The sequence below is a fragment of the Watersipora subatra genome, chromosome 9 (genome assembly GCF_963576615.1).
Source record: "Watersipora subatra chromosome 9, tzWatSuba1.1, whole genome shotgun sequence".
Classification (NCBI taxonomy): domain Eukaryota; kingdom Metazoa; phylum Bryozoa; class Gymnolaemata; order Cheilostomatida; family Watersiporidae; genus Watersipora; species Watersipora subatra.
The window spans coordinates 366,517-389,610 of record NC_088716.1 but is presented as its reverse complement, the minus strand read 5'-3'; the positions used below and the strand labels follow the sequence as shown (position 1 = coordinate 389,610).

The window sequence follows — 23,094 nt, the reverse complement described above, 5'->3', positions numbered from 1 at the left end:
TGTGGAAGATGAGATACAGAGGTGTTAGAAATAGCTGAAACAGCCAGTAAACATAAGCATTGCAAAGACCAAGATTCAGCAGTTGCTATGGTGACTCTATAATACTGGTCATGTTTGTTGATGACATTGCATAGAGTTTGTATCATACACTTTTGTAAGCGGATGTTTATGCTTTTCAGCGTCAACATACTCAATTGAACAGACGTGGTTCATGATATTTGTAGACAAGTCAAGCTGATAATCTGCCCCAAAGCGTTTCCCAAGCTATTCTTACTAGCCTTTTCTCCAACCATTACCTTAATGCCTAGTACAATGTCTGCTCCAATCAGAAGTGATGCCTGTAGCTTTTTATTCCTTGGATGTCTGATGGCTTACAGCTATCTCAAGAAGGTAAACATTGAAGAGACTTATTCTGCCTGGTCTCCGTGTTGGGGTAGAGTGGGTTGAGGTTTGCTGCATTGTTAGCTGCCTGAAGTTGAGGATACTGTTAGCTAGACAGATGAAGTGAAATCCTTAATACAGTCAAACATCTACATACAAATTTTTTGGCATACAGCAAAAGGATTTAAGCAAATATTTTCTCTTGACATACAAACTTACGAACTAGTTTAACATACGCTGCCGGATGTTTTTTTAACCAATACATCTTCGTCAAGTAAATGTAAAAGTATAAAATTCTAGATGATAGAATAACAAAAAGTAATTAAATTTAGGATTGTTGTAAGTTAGAATAAGTTATGCTGCATATTCTTACTACTGAGTCTGAGATGCATAGACTTCAGATACAGGTAGAGTTATTTGTTTCTTGACCTTTTTTAAAAACTGCAAACATTTTAATAGTGTACCACCTTTGTCAACATCTTCACCGGAGTTGGTTACATTTCCATAATAGGCAGACTACATGTGAATGCAGAATCAGCAGATAACCTTGACCTTAATTAACTAGTATATTACTCTAAGTTATAGGTTTAGCCTCTGATATTAATACGAGTACTGCTTATAGCTACTCCAACATCCTATGCATCTACTTCTTGCCTGCCCATAAAACTATTCTTAAAAATTGTAAGCGGGTTCACACCAATTAGTTTTGCTCATGCAAAAACTCAAGGGTTGTCTTCACTTTAGCACACCCATCAAGGTTCTCATGACGTTCTGTACTGAGCCCTGCTCTTTACATCCAACTAAATGCTATTTTTAGGCTAACTGCGACATTGATGTGTAAATCTGTGAATAAATTGCCCTGCTTTGCCAACTACGATGTCTTCAATGATAGAAGATGACAATTGGCATGATGCGTGTGAATTCTTTGAAACAGAATCTACAGAGGAAGAGGAAGATATGGTTGTTCTATACATTATGCTTAGTTACTTTTTCACTGGGTTTGTACAACTTATTGACATAGAACTGCAATGATAGTCAAAGGATATCATTGGAATGTTGTCTGTCTTGATAAGAGTGTATGAACAACAGATGTAAAGGTACCTCCGGTATCACCTCGTGACAAAAATGATCTGAAATGACACGTCTATGGGGTTTAAAAACAGCATTAATAAAAAGTTATCGACCATTGCTTAACGTTTCAATTGCCTGTATATGTATCAACACCTTGACTGTAAATCTATTGCTAGTTTGCCTGTATATGTATCAGCCCCTTGACTGTAAATCTATTGTTAGTTTGCTTGTATATGTATCAACACCTTGACTGTAAATCTACTGCTAGTTTGCCTGTATATGTATCAACCCCTTAACTGTAAATCTATTGCTAGTTTGCCTGTATATGTATCATCACCTTGACTGTACATCTATTGCTAGTTTGCCTGTATATGTATCAACACCTTGACTGTAAATCTATTGCTGGTTTGCCTGTATATGTATCAACCCCTTAACTGTAAATCTATTGCTAGTTTGCCTGTATATGTATCAACACCTTGACTATATATCTATTGCTAGTTTGCCTGTATATGTATCAACACCTTGACTGTAAATCTATTGCTAGTTTGCCTGTATATGTATCAACCCCTTGACTGTAAATCTATTGCTGGTTTGCCTGTATAAGTATCAGCACCTTGACTGTATATCTATTGCTAGTTTGCCTGTATATGTATCAACCCATTGACTATAAATCTATTGCTAGTTTGCTTGTATATGTATCAGCACCTTGACTATAAATCTACTTCTAAGTTGCCTGTATATGTATCAACCCCTTGACTGTAAATCTATTGCTTACACACATGTATAAGGATCTATAGCTTAGCCACATGTCTATTGCTAGTTTGCCTGTATATGTATCAGCACCTTGACTGTCAATCTATTGCTAGGTTGCCTGTATATGTATAAACCCCTTGCCTGTAAATCTATTGCTAGTTTGCTTGTATACATATGTATCAACACCTTGACTGTAAATCTATTGTTAGTTTGCTTGTATATGTATCTATCAACACCTTGACTGTATATCTATTGCTAGTTTGCCTGTATTTGTATCAGCACCTTGACTGTATATCTATATTGCTAGTTTGCCTGTATATGTATCAGCACCTTGACTGTAAATCTATTGCTAGTTTGCCTGGATATGTATCAACACCTTGACTGTAAATCTATTGCTAGTTTGCCTGGATATGTATCAACACCTTGACTATAACTCTACTGCTAGGTTGCTTGTATATGCATCAACACCTTGACTGTATATCTATTGCTAGTTTGCCTGGATATGTATCAACACCTTGACTGTAAATCTATTGCTAGTTTGCTTGTATACGTATGTATTAACGCCTTGACTGTAAATCTATTGCTAGTTTACCTGTATATGTATCAATACCTTGACTGTAAATCTATTGCTAGTTTGCTTGTCTATGTATCAACACCTTGACTATAACTTTACTGCTAGGTTGCCTGTATATGTATCAACCCCTGGACTGTAAATCTATTGCTAGTTTGCCTCTATATGCATCAATGCCTTGACTGTAAATCTATTGCTAGTTTTCCTGTATATGTATCAACACCTTGACTGTGAATCTATTGCTAGTTTGCCTGTATATGTATTAACACCTTGACTGTCAATCTATTGCTAGTTTGCCTGGATATGTATCAACACCTTGACTGTAAATCTATTGCTAGTTTGCCTGGACATGTATCAACACCTTGACTATAACTCTACTGCTAGGTTGCTTGTATATGCATCAACACCTTGACTGTATATCTATTGCTAGTTTGCCTGGATATGTATCAACACCTTGACTGTAAATCTATTGCTAGTTTGCTTGTATATGTATCAGCACCTTGACTGTAAATCTACTGCTAGTTTGCCTGTATTTGTATCAACCCCTTGACTGTAAATCTATTGCTAGTTTGCCTGTATATGTATAAACACATTGACTGTATATCTATTGCTAGGTTGCCTGTATATGTATAAACACCTTGACTGTATATATATATTGCTAGGTTGCCTGTATATGTATAAACCCCTTGACTGTAAATCTATTGCTAGTTTGCCTGTATATGTATTAACACCTTGACTATAAATCTATTGCTAGTTTGCTTGTATATGTATCAACACCTTGACTGTATATCTATTGCTAGTTTGCCTGGATATGTATCAACACCTTGACTGTAAATCTATTGCTAGTTTGCCTGTATTTGTATCAACCCCTTGACTGTAAATCTATTGCTAGTTTGCCTGTATATGTATAAACACATTGACTGTATATCTATTGCTAGGTTGCCTGTATATGTATAAACACCTTGACTGTATATATATATTGCTAGGTTGCCTGTATATGTATAAACCCCTTGACTGTAAATCTATTGCTAGTTTGCCTGTATATGTATCAACACCTTGACTGTAAATCTATTGCTAGTTTGTGTGTATATGTATTCATACATTGACCGTAAATCTACTGCTAGTTTGCCTGTATATGTATCAGCACCTTGACTGTAAATATATTGCTAGTTTGCCTGTATATGTATCAACACCTTGACTGTAAATCTATTGATAGTTTGCCTGTATAGGTATCAACACCTTGACTGTAAATCTATTGCTAGCTTGCCTGTATATGTATTAACACCTTGACTATAAATCTATTGCTAGTTTGCCTGTATAGGTATCAACACCTTGACTGTATATCTATCACTAGTACTACTGTATATCTATCACTAGTTCTACTGTACATCTATCACTAGTACTATTGTATATCTATCATTAGTTTTACTGTATATCTACCACTAGTTTTATTGTATATATATCACTAGTTTTACTGTACATCTATTACTAGTTGTACTGTATATCTACTCCATGATTGTTCTTTAGCATATGTGTCTCTAGCTCATCCCCATTTTTTTCCCGATTTTACTGTCAACATATAACTAAGTCAGCTGTATGTTTTTCTCATTTGAAACTGCATCAAGTGCTCCTCTCTTTAATTAGTTAGAGGTCATGTTCGTCTGCTGCTACTATGACATTGTATCGGAGTTGTCTAACTATGGCTTTCCGCATTTAGTAATAATCCATGTTTTTACTAGATATGGAGTCAACGAAAAGAAAAGAGCTGCCTTCGAAATTGGATAACGAGCGAATACCAGCAGCTCCCAACTCAAACATGGTCAGAGGTGATGGAAGGACCGCAAGAAGGAAGCATGCTCTGTCTAACAGATTTGCAATACATTCAGATAAAATGTTTGCAAATGGTGTCAATAAAAGGCCAACAAGTTGCGGTAAGCGTCTCGTAACTAATCGGACCTGACCGTGTTCTATAAGTTGAGGTAAGTGTAGGATATTTAATCAAATTTAACTGAATCGGAGAGGTTGAGGTAGCTGTCTTGTAGGTAATCAAGCATAACTGTGTCCAACAAGTTAGGGTAAAGTTAGTGTTTGTAACCGAACTTGACTGTATCGAGAAAGTATAATGAAACCTGTGACTAGCTACAATCATAAGTGTATCATTAGGTTATGTTTATAGCTGAATTCACTAGGACTGTACCTAGTCACCTTTCTTACTAGCTATTGATCTGATGTACAAGTATAGAAAATAGTCTCTGATATTCAATGTGTTCAGTAACAAGCCAACTAACCTACCTGCAGCCCTGAACCTTTTAGTTACTGATAAAACCAAAATTTTGAGCGATCCGATTGAGCGATGACGATTGAGCGATCCGAGGTCAAAATCTTAATAAAAATACAAAAATAATCGATGCAAAAGGTGATGGCCTAAAACATAGTCTCTGGGAAGTATAAATTTGCAGACTTACCTGCAGATATGGTTTATAATAAAAAGGCTGTAGGTACTTGTTCTGATAAATTTTACCATTAACCGTAGTTGGTCATCATATTTCGTAACGCTGCACTCTATGAGAAAGTACAGGATAGTTTTTTGTATAAATGCAGATCAACACACTACTGTGGGCTGGTCATTGAGTCTACTGTATCCCGGTTTCAGTCTTTCAGCTCATGTACATGTACATATAAGCAGTCCTGACGTACATCTATATATCCTCTCACGATATAATTATTTCTCATTCTACTGTCGATCTCAATCTGAACTGTATATACGTATGTCCCCATCGTAACTGTACACTTACCACCGATTAATATCTCCAGGTCAATTTTATACCATCTCTAGTTTTAGGTGTTTATAGATCTTCATTTTAACAGTTCATCTAATTCTAGAGACAATATTATAATGATCACTGGTTTCTATGGTTATCACTATCTCTCCAGCATACCTAGTGATAGTACTCTCTATGTATCTATAGCTTAGTGTCTAGTAGTAGTGCGGGGTAAAGTAAAGAAGGACGCAGACAGGTATAACGCATGGACTCACTCTATATATGCAAGTTGTCAGTGTCTACTGTCATTATAGCTGCATATAGCTTGGGTCTGAAGCTCACTTATGGGCAGTACTGCTTGCGTCTCAAACTATTAACAAAAAGCTTGGTTGATTAACTGACACACATGTCAAAGGTGCAAAGCTTGATTACTGTTGATTCCTAGTTGCTCCTAATAGCACTGACTTTTCCTGGCAAGCGATTACTTCACTAAATGTGATGCCAGACCGGCATTCAATAAGACATTTAATATATTTAGACAAGCCATGGACTAGTGCATATCTACTAGCTGTTGCATGTCATCTATTCAAATCAGTAATTTGATTGTGTAGGAAGGTTGTAGGCTGCTAGCCAAGTCTAAAGGTGTTTCAGAGGGCAGTATAGGCCTTATCTTATCCTCTCATTTAGCCCACGACCGGATGTGTTCTGTTAAGTATGATAATGAGGGTTTATATTTGACCCATCGTACCTAATGTATGCCTGAGTACTTTGCAATGTCAACGTGACCAATGGCTGCGTAGGCAGTAGGCAAACAAGGGTGCCTCCTAAAACTACTCATAGATTCATTGACTTTCCAAGTAGCTCAAAAGTAGGTCACTTACCTGAGTGCATGTAAAAAGGACTGGTGATCAATTGAACTTGGTGAGGTCGGTTTAGCGGTCAAGGTCAAGTCATCAGTTGGCCAGCAGTTCTAGGTTTATGTTCATGGTGGGTAGTGGCATGCCAGCACCAAGTCTTTTTTGATTTTCTAAAGTTTCAAATCATTTGTGGCAGGTGTCTTATGATCGTGTTAAGTTTGACCTCAACCTCCAGACGGAGGAGGGAGATGGCGCGAGCACAATACCCTACAGGATGAAAATAATCGTAGGTCATAAAAATTCGCGATTTTGCGAACAGTCAATCCCGCGAATTATTAAATTCAGTGAATAATTAGTTCTATTTTCAATCACAAGAGAGAATAACTACTGCATCAAACTTAAAACTAGTCGCTAGCCTAGTTTTTAATGTAAATACTAAACGTAATTGAGTTCCAAAACATTTTTAAAATCATTGCCTGAGCTTTGAGCTAACACCATTGGCAATGCATCACATTTATTTACAAAATTATTCGAGGTTGTCACAAGATATGCAGAATGGCGTCATCGCGAAAATAGCCGCGAGGCAGAAGTACTAAACGTAGCCGAGTTCCAAAACTTCTTTAAAATCATCGCCAGGCTTCGAGCTTTATTGCCATTGCGTCAAACTGCAAAATTATTCAAAGTTTTTACAAGTTATTCGGCACGGCTTCAGCATAGCAAAAAAGCTCTCCTAGTCTTTTTACATTAGAATCAACTCCATCAATCTCTAATACCGAAGTCAAGGACGATCATGATTCTGATCTGGACATTATGGTATGTATGTGATTTGCAGTGCAGATACGCTTTTTCATAATCAACTGCATTAGTTAATTCTTTTGTTTAAAAACTGATCGCTTTCATCAAATACTTCAGCTATTTTTTTGTACTTCCTCAACACTCGTTAATATTTTTTCTTTTTCGTGTTTACTGCAGATTGACTACGAAAACTAGAGACAAGTAGTAATAATATTCGTCAAGGCAGGAATATTGGCAGAGGCAACCAGTCAACCTAGACCCCTTCATCAACAACAGCTCCTTGATATCGCTGTAGCAAACATGATTAAATTATATATTTTATTTCATGTATAGATGTATTATAATTTATTACGAACTTGAGTGTACAAATAAAATATTTCAAATACAAATAACATTTTACAAACGATGAATGGAGTAAATATAAACAGTTTTGTCCATATGGCGGTTCTCTAGCAATAAAATTAAACGGGTACTCTTGATATGTGAATACTAGCGTGCAATGGTGCTTTCTGACTAGTTATTTTGGTAATAGCAGCTCTGTCGCTGTCACTGTCTTGGGTATGTGTTGAAGGCGATTCTCTCGCTACTACATGGCTGGTAAGGAAGTTATCATCAGAACTCTCCTCGTGGCTTACTATTGCAAAGTTCTGCCGGTTGGCCAAATATTTGTGCTTGTAAAGGCGTTTTCGTTCCTTTTTTAAAAACAGATACATTCTTCTCGTAAGTAACTGCGGTCACTTCAACCTCAATTTCCAGACCTCCCTGAATGATTGGTGATCTTCTAAGAATGACATCTACCACCCTTGCAATCATTGTTCTTCGGTGCATGATGAAAAATCTCTCTCTCACGCTAAAACAAATAACGAAGCAGTAGGGATGGAAAAATTTAGTATTGCGTTTTACCAAAGTAAAATTTAACTAATTTAGTAAATGTAAAAAACTCATTACTTACCACAACTTGTCGGCTTATCAAAGGCCTCCAAAGCGAAGAATATTCGTGAAAACCTCTGGACGCAGAAAGAATTGTTTACCGTAGAATAGCTTGATCACCTCGAACTTGTAAGTTAAATATAAACCGGAACACGTGGTGTGCGCATGCGTAGGAATATCTATTACTAACCGCAATAGAGTTAACTTTTCGTAGATAGTGGCAGTTTTCAGCCGCGAATAAATTCATCTGCGAATATGCAGGAAAAGACAATTTTCGCGAAATATAACTCCGTGAATAAATTCATCCTGTAGGGTAGCTTTCCACTACAACCCTCGCCAGTGTCTGGATGAGGTGGTAAGGAACTCCTTGGTTGATGGTGAATGGGGAGAAGAAGAGAAAGATGGGCCCGACTTCCCATTTCCCTCTAAGGCTAGCTTTGACATTCGAATAATCTGTACAGCGTGGAACTATGTGGTGAGCAATCACTAGCTACACATGCTTTAGTTGGGTTTGCATAGCTTTAAACCTCATCACCAGACTGTCTGCTCTTATGGATAAAGTATGATCCATTGAAGGCCTATTAATCCTTTCCACCATACTATTGCATGTTGTCATTTAGTAGCCAGGGAATCACTGTCTCTATGGTGTGGATTAGGAGTTGTGCGCTCGTTGAGTTACCATGCAATAAGTGATTCAATTGACATTGAGTTTGCATATTGGGTTTGCATAGCTTTAACCTTTTCGCAGGCAAGTTCGTTTGGCCAATTTGAGACCCCCTTGGCAGATTATTTTTTCACAAATTGATTTAAAAAAAATCATTGATACACTTTTATTTATGATATTGTATATGCGACATATTATGCGTATTGTGTTTTTATTATACAGGTAAACACAAATCTACTATATAAACGGCAATCGTTGTCTGTCTGTGTGTGTGTCCGCCTTATAGAGTACTGTACTTTTCGGACTATTAGCCACTATTAGGTATCTAGGGCGCATTAACGAGAATATCCAGTTAGTACACGCCTCTATTATACATAACCTATTCATCGTTTGCCGTTTTCACACAAAAGTGACGTAATAATTACAACTTTATGGCTTTCTTTTAGCTTCATGACATGTGATGCTTTTTTCCTCAGCGTATTAGGGCTAATTTGTTTTCGACAAAACGATATCGACAATAGACCTTCTCGATATTAGAATTTGGCGATTACATTTTATTAACTCTATGAAACACGATGCTGTTTTTGTGAACCTCTATTTCTGGCTTTTATTATGGTTCAATTGCTAAATCGCTCTTAAGGTCACTATTTTCACGCGGACAATCGTATTATCTTGAGTAGGAATAGCATCTAGATTCTCTCACCTTCGATCAGACAAAGACACTACAATATTTCATTTTTACATACCCTAAGACACTTATATTTCGCTAGTATTTAGTTTCGTGAGTGGCATACAGAGTAAAATTTCGCTGCAACTTAATTTCGCAGCTCTGATGAGTGTGAAAATATAGTGATGTGAAAATAAATGCAGTGGAACAAACATCATTAGATTCCTCAGGTCAGGTTCACTGTTACGAAATATTTTTCAATTTGGGACTACCGTGCTTTTCGGACTATAAACCGCACCTCTATATAAGCTGCATCTGCTTTATTTTCCAAAAAAATGATAATAAAACAATACATAAGCCGCACCTTGGTATAGGCCGCAGAACTAAGGACAGTGCTTTTTAACGTGGCAGCAACTTTGCCTATTAAAACGAAACAGTGCAGAACGGCGCAGTTTCGTATTATCCGATGCTTTTTAACTTAGCGCCTAACGGGACAGTACCGTGAGGCATTGTTTCGTATTTTCTTTCACCGCTAGAAGCGCACTAATTGGAGATTCCCGTTAGTGCGCCCTAGCGGTGAAAGAAAAAGCCACAGATTAGCCACACCCTTATATAAGCCGCATGGCTCAAATCATCAGAAAAAGGTAGCGGCTAATAGTCCGAAAAGTACGGTAGTTTGTATTTGTGAACCGAAGGTAGAAATGTGTAGGCGAGATCAATAATGCAATTTGATCGCTTGCTGCCATTTGTCTCCTGGACTATCAATGACGTCAAGGTCCCTGCCGCAGTGACTGATATGGTACCAATATTAGAATTCAAGTATTTATAACACGCGGTGCCGCGGTGGCCATGGCTCAGGGTTGTAATTGCTTTTGGTTGGTAATAAAATTCATCACCACAATAATTATTATTCAATTTTATGACTTTCCCTACCAGACTGTCATCCTCATCAGTTACAAATTCAATGACTAAACTAATATCATCATCTTCCTTATTTGTCTAGGCTTTTCCAAAAAAACTTATTATCTTAGTTTGTATTGCTGTGCTGCTCAGTCGGTGTATTAGCTATAATGAGTTTAGCAAAAATTGCCCAATGAGCCAAACCACACACGAAGATTGCCTGCATTTCTAATATGACGATTTTATTGTGAATGTCAATGAACAAAGCCATTTAATTTTGCGTTTTCGCTCGTTCGTTATGATAGTTTAGTTTCGCTCATGAATTTTTCGCGAGAGGATGTTGCCGCGAAAATGCGAAAATTAGATGCCGCGAAAATGCGAAAATTAGATGCCGCGAATACATAAGTGTCCTAGGGTAACATATCATCGTACCAGTATCGTCGTATTCAGAGTTTTGATGGATGGCTGTTGCTGGAACTGTAACTTTTTTATACACACACTTCTATGCAGGAATTATTAGTATTAATTCAACATATTCACAATTTTTATTTTGTTTTCTCAGTTCGTATTAATTGTATCATTACCGAATCATTTCATATTGTAGTCGTATAACAAAACAGACTCGATTTAGCTATTACTTGCTAATTATTTCACTCTTACATCTAAACCCTTTATAGTCGTTTTATTTTTAAAATTTATTTGACCTGCGCGAAACATTTTTCTCATGATATGAAGTTTAAAAGTTGTTTGACAAAGTAAGTTTGAAAACCTTTACAGTTGTTTTAGGTAGAATGGCAAATGTTGTTATATGTCAAATACAAATCAATTTTCTGCTCAGTTTTTTTTTATTACCCGGGCAACGCTGGGTTGTACAGCTAGATGTATTAGCTTACACATATTTCCTTTTAAACCTAACCAATTAGTTTTTCGTAATTAATTTCACATTCTACAACAAACATTTGTAAGATTACTGTAAGATTTATCGTGTAAGATTGCAAGTATCAGTTATTCTCCACTCTCTTATATTTACATAAATTTACATACTTTGAGAAATATATATAAAAAATATATAAATTTAAATTCTCTCATTACATTTATAAACTTCTTATGACTTTTGAATTTATAATATAAGTTTTTAAAGTTTGTTTCATTGTTGTTATTATTTCAACTTGAATTATTTTGAACATAAATTGAGTATCGTGTTTGAAGTTAAAACATTATTCATTTTCCTATCACTGTTATTATTACTTGATTAGTTTCCAATCTTTATTATTAATATTATTCTTTTATTCAACCATTTTTGGCAGACATTGTTCTAATAAAAGTTCAACTGCAAAATACTATGATATTCTGTCATATTTTTAGTATCGACGTATTCAAAGAATTGATGGATAGTTTCTGGTGGGACAGTAACCTTTTTATACCCACACACTTCTATGCTAGAATTGTTATTATTAATTAAACATATTCACAAATTTTATTTTGTTTTCTCAGTTTGTATTAATTGTATCATTACCGTATCATCTTTTATTGTAATTGTTGCTAAACCGACTTAATTTAGCTATTACTTGCTAATTATTTGAAATTTCCATCTAATTCCTTTTACAATTGTTTCATTTTTTTAAATTTATTAGACTGGCAGAAAAACTTTTTCTCATGATATGAAGTTTGAAAGTTACAGTTGTTTGACAAAGTTTGATAAAAATACAGTTGTTTTATTTTCTCTTACATTATTTCAACTACACAAAACACTTTTCTCATGATAGGTTACCTATCATGTTTTCTTATCTTACCTATGTAGGTTCAATGTTAGAATGGCAAATGTTGTTATATATGTTAAATACAAATAGATTTTCTGTGCAAAGACTTTTTTATTACCCGGGTACAAGTACAGCTCATGTTGTAAAATGTTGAAAAAATACTTTACCAAAGTTGTTTTCTCGCCTTGAAGCGGATTAAAATTTACATTATTTTATTTTGATGGGAAAAATTGTTTTGGATCTCGAACTTCTGAAACTGATTATGTTCGAGAACTGAGGTTCCACTATACGTTATCAAAAGATATAGGTCGCTGAAAATTACGAAATTTTAAATTTACATTGGTCTGAAAACCTTTACATTTGTTTTATTTATTTTTAAATCAGTTGTCCTGCACAAAACCTTCTCCTCATGATATGAAGTTTGAAAGTTGTAGTTGGTTGAAAAAGTTTGAAAACCTTTACAGTGGTTTTATTTTCTCTCTTAATTTATTTCAACTACACAAAACTCTTCCTTCATGATATGTAGTTTGAAAGTTAGAATGGCAAATGTTGTTAAATGTTAAATACAAATCAATTTTCTGTGCCAAGACTTTTTTTACTACCCGGGCAGCGCCGGGTAGCACAGCTAGGCTTGGGGCCATGGTGTCACTCGAGGATGCGCGGGAGACCCTTTTCACCTCGAGTACAGCGAGAGTCTCCAGGCGCGGCTTTCTGAATGAATGAGTTGGCGAGTGCGAGGCGATTGATTGCAAAGCAATTGATTGCGATGCGATTGATTGCGATGCGATTGATTGCGAGGCGATTGATTGCGAGGCGAATGGTTGCGAGACGATTGGTTGCAAGTGCAAGGTGATTGATTGCAAGGCGAGTGAGAGGTGATTGCAAGGCGAGTGCGAGACGATTGATTGCTAGGAGAGTGCAAAGCGATTGATTGCGAGACGGGTACGGGCTGATTGATTGCTAGGCGATTGATTGCGAGTGCGAACCGATTGATTGCGAGGCAAGTGCAAAAGCGCGATTGTCAACTGCTCAGCGGGTAAAGATTGGTCAGCCGAGGCGGGGTCTCAGCGGCAGAAGTGCGCGATCGTCAACTGCAAATATAGACTAGTATGAACGGAAGCATGAGTCTAGACACATGAATCTAGAATATTTACTAGATTTTACACGCATCTAGTTGTAAGACACATTGCAGATTTCCATTGTTCTCCCCAACATTGACATGTATATGTGCATACATACTCTGATCAGGATAACAATTTCAGTAGACTGCATATTTGGAGTTGTTTTGCAGTATGGAAGACAACTCTCAATAAACTTTATGCTGCATGTGAATCTGCTCTTGTAGGCGGATAATGCAGCTAGTAAACATTTATAATTCAAAATCTTATATAAGTGTTTCTCAAGCTATAGTAATTTTGGAAGCATTTGCCCTTGAAGAGGCCTACACCACAGTCTTGACATCATGTGCTCATTATTGTTCCTCTATAGCTTTGCCTTTGCCTATAGCCTTTGGAGGACGCGATGACAGTAAAAGAAAGTTGTTGCACTCTGGTAAAATATTCAGAAAGCAGTAACAGAAGCATAAACAAGCTACAAACCAAAATCTATTTTATTCAAATACGTTTTTATTTCAGATTTTTCATTCATTTAGTATTGCGAAAAACGATCGATTTTATCAAAATGGCTAATTTTTTGGTTGCTAACATAGACCAATATATTTTAGTTTACTATTAGTAAAATACTTAAATAAAAAAACGCAATAAGGTAACCAGAAATCAATTTATAAAAACGTTTGTGTGGTGACATAATAGTCGCTCTGTCCATTGGCGTCAGTATCGGGAAACGACAATGTCGCTCTGCCTGCAAAAGGGTTAAACCTCATCCCCAGACTTCTTGCTCTTGTAGATAGATACGTCGTTAAAGCTGATGCATTGAAGGCCTATTAATCCTTTCCACTATACTATTGCATGTTGTCATTCAGTAGCCAGGAAATCAATGGTGTTGCTTTGGAGTTGTGCGCACGTTGAGTTGCCATGCAATAAGTGATTCAATGGAGATTAGAGATGTGGATGATTTACCAAAAATATAAGGATTTCTACGCTATAGCGGTGCATTCGGAACTGCTAAAATCAAAAGAAGATTGACTGAAATTTGGAAAACAATTAAAATAGAATAGCTGGCACAGCATTTTTTGACGCATCCGCAAATTCTGTTTTCATCTTTTTGAAGCATGATGGATTCGATCCAAATTTCTGCGTAATAAAACTCTCTTGACTTGCGGATTTTTACTGCTGTTATCTTGTGAATGACTCAAAATTGTTGACTAATTGCATCGTTGAATCGGTGATGATCAGCTCATAGGAATATTGTGCGTAAACTTCCATCTACTGTCCCCTTTAGGTCTATGTTGATGGAGCCCACTTCTGTAATTACGACCATAGAGTGGACATCCGTTCCGTCTCTCACATCTACATAGATGGTGATGCTAAATTTACCGATGTCGAATTCACAGCATACTTTGTAAGTATCTATTAGTATTGACAGTCTGTAAGCATTGAAGGAACTAAGGCTACAATTTTCCTCAAGCTTTAACTACTGATGTAAACAGTTACTTGCACTATCATACTAATTCAGTACTGTGTGACTGACTTGATGAGAATAGAATGTCTGAACTACAGGGAGTTTTCTGTTGGCTTTCTAGGGAGCTCGTTACAACAGCATCATCCCACAGGAGCTGATTCCTGGCAGCTGGGTTAATGTGACTGTCGCTGTTCATGACAACCCTCACAGGTGAGCTGCATCAGTTTCAACATGACCATAAAATCATGACACCCTATGCGGGTGTAGTTTCTTTGCTTTTTGACACAAATAGTTAATGACAATTCTTGCGTGTCGGTGTAATTGAATAAATACGACTGACAGTTGTGACAACCTTCACAGGTGAGCTGTAGTTGGAATAATGCGAACAAAGAAAATCTCTATGGAATTCGCCACTCACGACTTGTCATGTATTTCAGTTAACAGAGTAACCTTTAAAGCATAAAAAGTGCATTAAAAGTATGGTGCCATTTTATAGGCAAGATATGAAAATTATTATATAGGCATGCATTTTATAGGCAAGATATGAAAAAAATTTCTTTTAAGGACTACTCGAAATACTACAGAAACCTACCAAGTATTTCCAAGTAGTTAAACTAATATCTAGTATTCTTGCTTTTAAATATAAATAAATATTATTGTTCATATTTTCACAGTGACGGCATGAATGAAATTATTTTTATTGTAAACATGGTTTTAACATCTCAAAAAATACAGAGAGGAATAAAACCAAAGGAGAATAAAACCAACGAATTCTGAGAGAAAGGTGGAGCAGTTTTATTCCCGTAATAGTCTGCAGTCCACATAAACACCGTGCTTCCTTGCTTCAAATAAGTTTGGAGTTGCCCGCTGCCGGCGAACTTGCACCCGACTGTTTCAATGATTCGGGGTTGCACTATGGATCTTTCCAAGATCCGTGATGTATACCTCATAGTGAAACTTATTATAGTAGACTCACATTCAGGTCTTCATGTTACTTTCCAATTTTTGCGTAATTAACTAGTTGTGCTAGAAAATATAATTATTTCATCATCCTCATACGAACAACCCATGCTTGACATGTAAATGTTATGTAAAGGTAAAAACTCAAGCAAAAACAGTAGTGAGAAGAGAAGCAGTAGAATGTTTTCATAGCAGTGATCCATATGCTTGAGCTAAAAGATTTTCGCTTATAATAAGGAGAGCTTAGCCAAGTGTTATCGATTTAGATTCATCAGCAGTGAACGTTTTTATGAGCAAGAAATGAAATTAAATGCGTTTGGATTTTACCGCTTCAATGAATCGGAGGGGGAAGCAGCTCCAAACCAATTCGAAGCATGGAAACAGTATATGTGGGACTAACCAATTACTTACCTCACTTCTTAACTGTTGCCACTGGGTGATTTCAATATCCAATGCAGAGTAGCCTAGGTGGGTCATATCCCCCTTGCATCTAGTAGCCAGTCGTACCTCTTCTATAAACATGTCTCTGTCTTCTATTGACCTATTTCACATATCCGACTTGGGACATGAGCCCCGCTCACAGACCGACACATCCTATCAATGATTGAAACATAAAGAGCAAGTGTTTGGTGTTCCAGTCTGAGTGTTTGTTTAGATTGTTTGTTAATATTTAAGGTTTGATATCAACTTGGCGTGTGACGCTTCTGATGAGGAAAAACAACTCCATTTCAACCCACGTTTCTAAGAAGGAGAAACGGTTAGGAATTCTAGACTAGGTGGTGAGTACGGAGATGAGGAGAGAGAAGGTGGCTTTCCATTTGAGGCTGGAAAAGTCTACAAGATCGGCATTCAGGTGCAAGATGACTATTACTCGGTAAGCTTGGCTTTATCGACATTTGTAGCAGCTACTGTGTTGCAGCAGATGGGTACATGCTTGTCATGCATAACATTTGTAGTTAATCTAGCATTGTGTAAACATATGTAAAGCTACATAAGCCTGCATCTAGCCATGACAGAATACATGTACAAGATATTATAGTCATGCATTTAAAATTCTCACAGCTTTCCATCTGGTAGCATCTAGTGATGTCTGTCATGCATGTTGATGACAATTATTGTAGAGATTTAGCTTCTTGACAGCTGTCGCTGGTGTTTGCTAATGATGACTCAAATGTCAGTCTATTGACAGTTGTTGCAGGTATACATGACTAGCTAGTCCTGTGCTTGATATATTGACAACTGTTGCAGGTGTACGTGAATGGTGAGCCATATGTGACATACAATCATCGATGTGATGCTCAGGATGCTCATCATCTAACAGTCAATGGAGATGTGTCTGTACTGGATGTTAGATTCCTTGGCTCTTTGGTAAGTGCTGATCATATCGTCTCTATCCGTAAACCATCAGTAGACTTTTCTCTCTTTGTTTGGATCTGGAAGCTTGGCTTATATTCACTGAAGTTCTTATGCAGTGTAATTACCTGCTGTAGGAAGACAACTCCTATCGCAAAGTGCCAGGTCTGAAGTCGGGAGACATTGTTACAGTCATAGGTTCCGTCAAGGATGACCCAGAAAGGTAAACATAAAGATTAAACAGTGGCAGGTTTCCGACTTTGTGATGAGAAAAGTTTGAGCATGCGCAAAATTTTAACAAAACTTATCAAAGTATCATGAGTAATGAAACACCATAATATCAAAAGTTTCTGTTTGATTATTTATTAAAGGCACAATTAACAGACCAGAAATGTTTGTTGTGTATTTCCGGAGTGTATGTAATCCATGATCTAAGTACTGCACAAGAGAAAAACAAGTTGTTTGTTTTATTTTCATAACTGATGTGTTTACTGTTCCTATAGTTCATTCATCATGACTCTTTATTATTCTCTCTATCTAAGGTAAAGTTTTCAATTGAGGAATATCCTGGAAATTGTGTTTACTATTGCATTTTGGCCAATGCTCGTTTGGTTTTCAGCAAAATGACTGTTTTTAGACGAAAATGTACATCAACACGATTCTAAATAATGCGGTGTTGGAGTTGTCTCATGTTGTGTCATTACCTTGCTGAGACGATAACTCTAAATGAATCAAATTTGAGCACTGTTTTGGTGTATGTATGTGATATTCAATAATAACTGTAATAATCAGAAGTGAACCAGTAGAAGGTGCTATGAGTGTGGCTGTGCATGTTTTGAAGACTAAAAGTACATTTTGTTTAAGATACTATTAGATACTTACCTATGTCACAATTCTGTCATAGACATGAATCTGCCAAGACTTTGCCTGAAGTATATTCTTGGCACAAATTGCTAAAACTTTTTGTAAAGAAATTTAAGGCATTTTGTGTAAATATGCAAATTTCACCTGAACATATTTTGGACCGCCTATAGGCAACAAAAAGTGTCTAGCCATATGGACATCTAGCATTAGCCAAGACTGTACATGTGCTTACGGGTGCCTACAAGCATCTACACCTTGTAGAAGGTGACAGATGACTAAACAGGTGTTTTGAGACTAGATATTTGGTTAAAGCTCTGTTTGTCCTTTTTCAGAATTTGCATCAACCTTCAAGGTAAGACTCCGGACGAGTCGTCGTCAAGTTCTGATGAGGAAGAGAAACACACAGACATTCCTCTGCACTTTAATCCAAGATGGGACTAAGGTAAAAGTGTCGTCTTGCATACTTGTAGATGGTCCTATCACCTTCAGGAGGTGTGGCCTGATATACAGGGTTCAATCGTTATTAGGAGGTGTGGCCTGATATACAGGGTCCTATCACTATTAGGGAGTGTGGCCTGATATGCCTGATTCTATCACCATTAAAAGGTGTGACCTGATATACAGGGTTCTATCACCATCTGGAGACGTGGCCTGATATACAGGGTCCAATCGCTATTAGGTGTGGCCTGAGATCAGGGTTCAATCGCTATTAGGAGGTGTGGCCTGATATGCCTGATTCTATCACCATTAAAAGGTGTGACTTGATATACAGGGTTCTATCACCATCTGGAGGTGTGGCCTGATATACAGGGTCCAATCGCTATTAGGAGGTGTGGCCTGAGATCAGGGTTCAATCGCTATTAGGAGGTGTTGCCTGATATACAGGGTCCTATCACCTTTAGGAGGTTTGGCCTGATATGCCTGATTCCATCACCATTAAAAGGTGTGACCTGATATACAGGGTCCTATCACCATCGGGAGGTGTGGCCTGATATACAGGGTCTAATCGACATCAGGAGGTGTGGCCTGATATACAGGGTCCAATCGGCATCAGGAGGTGTGGCCTGATATACAGGGTCCAATCGGCATCAGGAGGTGTGACTTAATATACAATCACCATTAGAAGGTGGGACTTAAAGATGTGGTTGCATCAAATTTGAGTTGATATTTAAAAGAAAGCATTTGTTTTGTCTATCAGTTGATATGTTGTTTGTTGTGTTAGGCGATGTCATTGTCAAGATATTTGAAGATTAAAATCTAAAAAGGTTGATCACAGTAAGAAAGCTCAGGCCAAAAAACACTGCCCAAACTTGCCCAAAATGATGTAACGAGTGATACAACCTGTCTCTATCTCTCATATTCACATTGGCTATTGCCGTAAAAGTCTAGTCCTATTATTGGCTCCTACTAGCGGCTCTATTGGCTTAGATTTTATTTTGCATTTGCTCATGTTGGCTGGAATAAAATTTTAAATCTAGCTACAGATACATTATTATGAATGTCTCAAACGCCTCAAAAAAGGGAAATTAGAAACTTGTCATATTAGCGTTCTCTAAATGCTGTGTAAACATCTGAGTACTGACTTCGATTCTGCCGATCTACGGTAATTAGGTCGTTGAGTCAACTTATTTCATCGTGGCCTTTGTATCAGGTAAGTTCTCAGTTACTACTCACACTGGAAACTAGCTACTAAACAAAATAAGCATACCGCCATCTTTGAAAAAATTAGGTTCGAATATATGGCGAAACCAACTGCAATTTTCGTTGCAGCATAAAGTTTTTATTAAAGCATCCATCCAACTTGTGGCCATTCACTTAGTTTCATCTTATATAATAGGACAAATTAATCTACTGCTGCAAACTCAAACAAAACATATTATGGTTTGTGCAGCACACATTTGTTTCTCTCTTTCCCATTTGTGGCAGTTTCCAGACACAACTGCTCCCCTAGTGAACCACATGAACATCCTGTAATAATAAAACAAATGTCATTCATATATACGTCGTTCTAACGCGTATCTACTGAAAGCTTTCAATTTGAGAGCAAGATGATTTGCGAGTGTAATTTTCAAAATGAATAAATGTTCAACAAAAAAATAAAGACGCAAAGCCAACAATTTGAAGCTTTGTTTCTGAGAGTTGAAAATGAGCATTGATCAATCGATGTTCCTCCCTTTCTACAAGTGAGAAATGAACATAAATTCTAATCATAAATCTATTTTACTAGCTAAAAATGCCAAAGAAAATTTTAAGCAAATGTTATAGCTAGATGAAACGATAAAAATGTGTAAAAGAATGATTCATGATAGCAAAAAGTAATAGCCTGATATACAGGGTTCTATCACCATCAGGAGGTGTGGCCTGATATACAGGGTCCAATTACCATTAGGTGTGGCCTGACATACAGGGTTCTATCACCTTCTTTAGGAGGCGCAGCTTGCCGCATGTTCGTGTCCTAATAATGCAAAGCTTTCTGCAGGTGAAATTGTACTCAACACTCTGAAAAATGGAGATTGGGGAGATGAGGAGATTTATCCCCTCCCAGAGGCCTTTTACCCTGGCAGACAGTTCTATGTTCAGTTCAATGTGGGTGATGATGGTTATGAGGTGAGAGTAGAATCAAGTTTTAATATGTGAATTCGTAGGTCAATAGTGTCTTAAATGTATGTAAAAAGACATTATTGGTTATATCCGCTGCCATAGCCTTAGAAACATAAATACCTGCCTTAAATCATGTTACAGATATACGTAAACGGGGAGTACCTGGCCAACTATGAACACAGAATAAAATCTAAGAAAGTTCGCTTCATCAACCTAGCAGGAACAGCATTCTTCAGCTCAGTCAAACATGTTCAAGGGGCCTACTATGTCAGCGATAACAGCTTCCTCTTTAGATAACTTATGGATTTGTCTGCTCCTGCATCAGACCTTTTGCTTTCCATTTAACCTGCTGTATAACAATTATGTAGAATGAGTATTGATAATACAGCTTGACTAGTTCTATTTTAAGGTATATGTATGGCTGTTATGTAATAGTTTTTAATGTAAGATAATGAAATATCACTCAGAGGTTTACTTGCAACATAATTCATAGTACAGTTATTTAGTATCAAAAGGTTCACCATGTCTTACTCTGCTGTGTTGTAAATGCAAAAATTGTCAAAATGTGATCACAAACTCTTGAAAGCTTGAAAACGAACAGTTAATTGCAGTCATCACGAAAACGCAGTAGTTTGAAATCTCTTTATTTGGCTTGCGTACTCCTACATATTGGTTATTGTTTTGACATGTGATGTTATCACATGAAATTAAACGCCAATAAAAGGCTCAATATAAAACTCGTAGCACTAGTATATGACAAATACTTGAGGTTCTACCGAAGAGCCCGTATCAAATATAAATGCTCGCTACTTTACAGTATCTTTTCAGCCTGGTCCAATCATCTAGTCGTAATCTGATCATGTGACCCATACTTTCTGTCAAATGGCGCAAACAGTTTCTGCAGCAATTTTTACTGTCACAGGTGACCAACAGGCTTCTCATGTTCATCAGAGAATGATATGCACTCCTTTGAGCTAAGGTAGAAAAATTAAATGATTTTGTTACGGTAGGTTTTGAGATTTTTACGATTACGATAATGGCGTAAAAGACGCGTAAGGACAACAGACATGGTTTTATTGAATGCGTGAAGTATATTTGTGAAAATATTTCAACGAATGAGGTTGCATGAAAGTGTAAACAGAGGACATCATGTTCAGTTACGCCCCATTTGAAATGGATTCCAATCTACAGCATTTTCGTGATGGCTGCGATTACTGTTCATTTTGTAGCTTTTAAGAGCTTGTAATCACATTTCAGCATATTTGCCACTCTCAACGCAGCAGAGTAAGACATGGTCAATCTTTTGATACTAAATCACTGTAATGTGAATTTTGTTGCAAGTCAACCTTTAAAAGTTAGTTCCTGATTGCTAAAAATCCTTCAGTTAGTTTTTACATGATCCATTAAGCTGACCAAAGGTATATAATAGCTTGAGGCTTGTTTAGTATACAGTGAAAGGAATTCCTGTACTTGTGACCTCATTCTAATTTATTAACGCTGTCGTTTCTCTGACATAGATAGAGAGCTAGTGCTACAAGGACTAGGTCGATGTAAAGACCACCCAAGCATGTTCTCTTGTCTCTGGCTGAGCTCTAAATTCACCTCTGTAGGATTGTTAGCAATTGAAAGTCTCTTGCTGAAACTAAGGCAGCTATAGAGTACCTGCAACCATTGTCAGTCTGAATATAGCATGTTTCGCTCATCTAACAAGTAATTTGGACTACCATAACAATAAGGCGTTGACAGAATATAGTACATAGATGTTGCTGCAACAGTAACATACATTTTAGTAACTCCTAGACAGCTAGAAACATAGCTACTTTGTGGATGCTAAAATATCAACACAGGCTCACCACTTAACTAGAAATTCACCAGTATGAGAGATCAGGATGCTTTTGGAGTCATCCCACTTTCTTTCCATCATCCTAAATAACCATGAAAGGCCATCAAAGATATTAATTGAATAAAACATCTCATCGTTTTTTATATTGTAATTTCAGTTGATCTTGTTAGTTTCATTTTGTCTTCCCAGTTTTAATTTGCTGTTTCAGTGTGCTATTTTAGTGCCCTGTCCATGTTTCAGTTTGTTTTGCCAGTTTCAATGTGTTGTTCTATGCGCTGGATCCGCTACAGTTTGCTGTGCCAGTTTCTACCAAGTGAAAAAAGACATGAATAACAAGAAAAGTGGCTTGCAATTTGTGGCGTTATGTTCCACCAAAATAATGATAATTCACAATGAGGTCATAGCTTCTGTGAGCAAATGATTACAAAGGCAACTTACAAAATTTTATGCTGAAGGAATAAAAAAACTAGTACAAATATGGCAAAAAAGTGTGTTGTCTTGTCTGGCAATTATGTTGATAAAAATTAACTATTTAACTCGAGTAAGTGTAATGATCTGGTGCTACTACCTTCAAAGTTGCTCCTGGTTCATTACCACCTGTTACTATTGATTCTTGTAAGTACCGCGTCAACTTATGTCAAACTGGCGAAGACCTTGCTAAGCTGACATAAACTTTGTGTCCTTGGAACAGATACCGAATGGTGTCCGCGAGACCTCCGACAATCTTGATAAAGAAACATGTCTAATAGTTATACAAGGCTACAAACACAACTGCCCAATAT

The 23,094-nt window shown here is 37.0% G+C and overlaps 1 pseudogene; it reads left to right on the top strand.

Moving 5' to 3' along the window:
- Positions 1-1,257: 1,257 nt before the first annotated feature.
- Positions 1,258-20,766, top strand: LOC137404142 (32 kDa beta-galactoside-binding lectin-like; annotated as a pseudogene).
- The last annotated feature ends 2,328 nt before the right edge of the window (positions 20,767-23,094 follow it).